Genomic DNA, 5,869 nt, shown 5'->3' on the forward strand with positions numbered 1-5,869 from the left:
GGCTTAAGTGTCAAAATAGTATCTTCTAGCTTTTTGTGTAAAGCCTTTTGAAACTAACATTTCCCTAAACTTTTCTATGGTTTCATCTACCTTTTATCATCTTTTTGAAAATATACTTACAACCTATGGGTTTGGATCCAGGTGGTAAAACAAGTAGTTTCTATGTTTTATTACCCTTGATGGAATCCATTTTATCAATTATAGGCTCATTCCAAAAGACTGTATCTTGGGATTTAATGGCAAGGGTCTGCCTTTTTGTAGTTCTAACATATAAGATGTGAAGAGCATATCCCTTGATCCTTCCAAAAAGTAAGTCACAAAATCAGGACTACAACTTTTATTTATTCTTTCTCTTTTACTTCTTTTAATTTCATTAGGTTCCTCATTGTTTTCCTCTTCAGGTTCTAAAATCCTTAGTCCCAAAAATATGCATTCAATTCCTTTTCACCTAACTTTCTTTTCTTAGGTTTGTGTACTTGGACTATTGCCCTACAACCCCAAACTTTAAGATAACTAAGTTAGGTTTTTTTTTTCTTCCGAAGTTCATAGGAGGTAATTTGAGTTTTCTTATTTGGTATTCAATTTAGAAAATGACAAGTCGTTAATAAGGCTGCACCCCAAAATCTTTTTTTTAATCCCGAATTAACTAGCATGGAATCAACCATTTCCATTATACTTCTATTTTTCCTTTCAACAACATCATTTTGTATGTTAGAGTTGGTGCCCTAAAGCCGAGTATATTTCGCATGTTAATCAATAAAAGGTTATTTTCATAAGAAATTAATGGATAACTAAAAGTAAAATATGTGTGATATGTTATTTATCATTGACATGTATTTGTCCTTAGCTAGCAAAGTAGAAAAACCATGCTCATGGATTCACATCCTAGGCAGGAAGGAGATATGGGATTCCGGTTCTTTGCAGACCTTTGTAGTTCCTAGTTAGGGTTGAGGTTGTATACTTCCTCCTGTATACAACTAGCATCTATCTTGCCAACATGCACGAGATGTGGAGTGACTTATCTCAATCACTCGAGTAGTGGACCCTAAGCAAGATAGAATGGGTACGACAATGAGATTGGGTATTTAACAGGATTACATTAGAATAGCATGTGGAAAGACGATAGTTGAGCTATTCTACCAGACATGACCCTTTACATGTCCTTTGACCTGAGGGTCATATTGGTCTGTTGGCAAGTCTCTCATTTTTTGTTTATCTAATCGTGATTCTCTAGGAGTCACCAGAGGGTAGTACTGGAGTGTTGGACAAACCTTCGAAGTCAATAGTGATAACCGACATGGAATTATCCACCTATTTTATAAAATAACATCTACCGTTTTGGTTAGAGCAGTAGGCCTAGAAAAATATCTGGCCAGGTGGATTTGATAAGATGTTTAACAAAAAAGATTTGACAAAATAAGTTTTGAAATGGTTTTAACAAATGCATTTGCGAACCAACACTGCTTGACTAAAAGCTATATCGTGAGTGAGGTCAGGGGGTAGTTGATGTCCACCCACCCGTAGGACTCAACTCGGTAGATGTGAACTTGGAGAAAGGACTTGCACATTTGATGTGATTAGGGGAAAGATGATTTGATGGTTATCTTCAGGTTTACGTCTCGATGGAGGCCATTGACTCAATGCAATTGTAGCATTAGATACAGAGCAATAATTGTAGTGGGGCTCACTTGTGGGTTCTACAGGATCTACCATTAAATCTCTTCTACGATCCCACTCACAACTCGAATGACCCGTTTACATCTTCTTGAGAGTGGTCCTGCATTTATTGGATCGCACACATGAATTATTTTTATGACATTTGATGCAAAGAGAAAGATTTACATAGTTCTAATGGTGTATACACACCATGGGATGAAGTGGGAATACCAATTTAGTTAAATGTTAACCAAGGGTATTTTGGGAATTATAGCAAAATATGGATGGAGCTTTTATCTTATTGGATGGGAGGTATTATGTTTATTTAATTAAAAAATAAATAAACAATTGTAAGTTTAGCTTATAGATTCGTTTTACTAAAACAGTTATAACTTACTCACCTCTTGCCAAAAATTAATGTGTAGGTACTCGTTTCGAAGAACTTTGAAAGATCTACAACTTTGTAATTTATAATATTTTCTAATTAGGTCATTTACTTGTCCAAAAAAGAAGTCAAAATTTGTCCTACAACAATATAGCTGGAAAGTAGAAAAAGGAAGGAGTGTTGGAGATATTTTAGGGATTGTTTTTATCCAATTAAGCAACCCACGTATTTTACTTGAAAAATGCCCAATTTAGAGTTTTCTTAATGTCCAAGAATTTATAAAAACATTCCCCACATTGTTTGGTTTCTATTTTGAAAAAAGCAAACTAGCTTGTTTCAAAATTGGAAGCTCCCAATTTTGACTAGTTTCCTAGTTTTTTAAGAATTCTCTAGAGACTTGAGATTGTATCAAAGGCAATTCAAATCTCTATAAATACAAGACAAAGGAATAGAGTTTTCTACAGCTCTTTTATAATCCATGTGCTGAAAATTGAAAGAGACACAAAAGAAAATTCATCTCCTTTGTTCTCTCTCCCTCTATTCAACAACTAGTTTTCGGTTTTTGAACTCAAAGGCATTCATCCAACTAATATCCATTGTTCTAAACAATAATGCCCATATTATAATCTAATTAAGATAAGATTATAAGGTAAACAAAGAGTTGTTTACAAGATCCTTTGTGCAACAAAAGGAATCCATCGATTCAACTTGCGGTTTCACGTCGATTAGATCATCGACAAATTTTCGAGGAGTAGGTCAAGCAGATGAGTTCTTCTCTATAGCAACTTAAAGGTATTTATATTTTTATTTATTAAATCATAATAAAAATCAATTAGTCCCTAGGAATCCTGGGTTAGAGCAAAAGTTTTGTTCTACACGGTTTATTCTTCCACTACGTGTAGCGATTTTGCTCGTGGTTTTTCAACCTTTCTAACATTGTTGTGGTGTAAAAGGACCTGAAAATTCATGTATTATTCCCTCATTTTCATGAAATTTGATAAATTCGTATTCACCACCTCTATTGGATCTAAGACACTTGATCTTAAACTCATATTAGTTTTCTACCTCTAACTTACAAGTCTTAAATTTTTCTAAGACTTCATCTTTGTGGACCGAAAGATAAACATAGCAATATTTTGAAAAATTGTTTATAAATGTCACAAAATACTTTTTGCTTCCTCTTCTCGGAGTGCTATGTAAAAGGCTTACATCACTATGTATTACTTGCAGTTTAGTTGTAGACATTTCTACACTAGGAAAGGGTTTGGTTACTATCTTGGTTTGCATGCAAAATTTACATTTATCTGCCATAGTTTCATCACATTTAGTAATTAATTCTAGCTTTACCATGTCATGCATTTTCTTAAAGTTTACATGTCCTAATCTACCATGCCATAAAGAATTAGAGTCAATCATGTAAATAGAGCATTAATTTTATGAATTTTCAACATGGGCATATCCTCTTACATATATCCCTTCCCAACAAACGTTCATCCCTTTATTAGCATTAAGTTTGTCCCTTTTTGTGAGTTTAAAAGGAAAAATGAATTAATGCGGGAAAATCGGTTAATGTTATTCGAAATAGGGGTGTTTACTGTATGATTTGGGTCCTCAAGATATTACTCCCAAATCATGTATCGACCGCCTCAGTCTGGATAGTATGATAATTATACCAATCAGTGGATTTTAGTTCTCTCCATTTGTCCAACAACTTTGGAGCACTAGGCTCTCACCTCTATCTCTTTTGTGTGTGGGAGGACGGGAGACAGAGTGGTGGGATAAGGAGAGGGAACGTAACCCTATTTATGTTATGTGGTTTAGGACAAATGAATCCTGAAACCCTACTGCTACCTCTTACCGAATTTTTATAATTGAAATACAGAAAGCTGGAAAATTAATATAAATATACCTAGAAGATGGGTATTGTGGCTTCCGGAAATTCGGTAGAACAATGGTGCCTGTGGAGTGGTGTCACTCCAAGTCCTTGGAAATTACGCAGAATGCTGATGCCAAGAGATGGAAAACTCCTAGATTATTTCTCTCTCTACTCCCTCTCTTTGACTGTAAAAGAAACTAGGATTTTTCGAAAAATATTTTCTAGGAAGGACAAAAACTAGAAAATCCAGATTATTTCTCTCTCCCATTTATAGGGTTTTTGGGGCAAAGCAATTTGCGATTTTGGAATTGCAATTTGCGACCAATTGCAATTTTTCCACTGACAAATAAGTTAGTAAGGCAGAGAAATCGGAATTTGTGATTTTGGTTGGCAAATTGCGATTTTGACACTGACAGAAATGTCTGGTCGTCAGAGAAATCTCGACTTGCATTTTTTACTTGGGGTAAAAATCACAAATTGTGATTTTTAGAAATCGCAGGAGGGGCATTTTTTTTCTAAAACTTGGTTTTCGGGAGTTTTTGGAACTTTGATAGATCATAATTCCTTGATTTGGTGCACGGTCAGTTTCGTTGGACTTCGTGTAAAAACGGGCTTTTTGGTTTCACTGTAGAAGGCAGGTGCCATGCAAAAATGGGCTTTTGGTTTTAACTTTGGGAAAGATTGGTTTTGGGAAATATTTTCTGTATTGCAAACCAGAGAAATGTCGAAAGAAAGATCAGGGGTGCCTTGGGCTCGTCATAGGAGTCATCCTCGCGACAACCTATCATTACTAACACCTTGAAAAAAATTGGGTGTCTACAGATAGGTGGTCAAGTGGTCAAGCTTACAATTCCAAGAGCCCCTCTTAAGCTAGACCACTACCATGCCTAGTTTTACCTTCATGTTGATGAATTTATTGGTCTTCAAAGCCTTTGTTAAAATACCCACAACTTGATCTTGAGTCTTACAAAAACGAATGTTGACAACTCCATTATTCACCTAGTCCCAAATAAAATGATACTTGATCCTTACGTGTTTGCTTTTACCATAGGAAATTAGATTCTTTGTAAGTGAAATCGCCGAACTATTATCACAAAATAAACTCGTACCACCTTTTTGCGAATGTATCTGTTCTTCTGATACCTATCGTGCCAAAGAGCTTGACAACCCGCCAAAGATAATGAGATGTAATCCACTTCCGCCGTGGAAAGAGCCACAATCGATTGCTTCTTTGATGCCAATGAAATTACATCCGAACCAATATTAAAAACATAGCGGGATGTACTCTTGCTATCATTAACACTTCCACCCCAATCACTTGTTAGAGTTGGTGCCCTAAAAGTCAGAACATTTGGTACTTCCTTTCAATTAAAGTATCAATAAAGTTTCATCTCATGACATATTATGGGTATTATTCAAATGAATGTGTGTGAAGTGCTTACTTTCGTCCTTAGGTAGCAAAGTAGGAATGCCATGCTCAAGGATTTACAGATCCAAGGGAGCAAGGAGATATGGCATTCCTGTTTTTTTGCAGAACTTAATAGTTCCTGGCTGGGGCTCAGATTAGATATCTCTTCATGTATACAACCAGCACCATCCTTGTCTACATGCACATGTCATGACATTAATTATCTTGGTCATCTGGGTAATGGACACTAAGCAAGCAAGAGTGGGTGCGGCGATTGGATCGCCCATTGAATAGGATCACATTGGAACAACCTGTGGAATGGAGATTATAAGGTTGTTCTACACAAGGTTTTAAATTTCGGTTTCGGTACCGATTTCAGACCCCATCGAGATCCAAAATTTCGGCGAAATTTGGTATTTAAGTTCGAAATTCAGGATAAAATTTATGAAATTTCAGACAGAAATTTTGTAACACTTTTAAAAAAAAATAGAAATGGATTTTCTAGAAATTTCAGAACGAAATTACCGAAATTCTGAAATTTTGG

Source organism: Tasmannia lanceolata, unplaced genomic scaffold (assembly GCF_043159265.1).
Source record: "Tasmannia lanceolata isolate RefF3 unplaced genomic scaffold, GAP_Taslan_0.1 ptg000018l, whole genome shotgun sequence".
In the NCBI taxonomy this organism is placed as follows: Eukaryota; Viridiplantae; Streptophyta; class Magnoliopsida; order Canellales; family Winteraceae; genus Tasmannia; species Tasmannia lanceolata.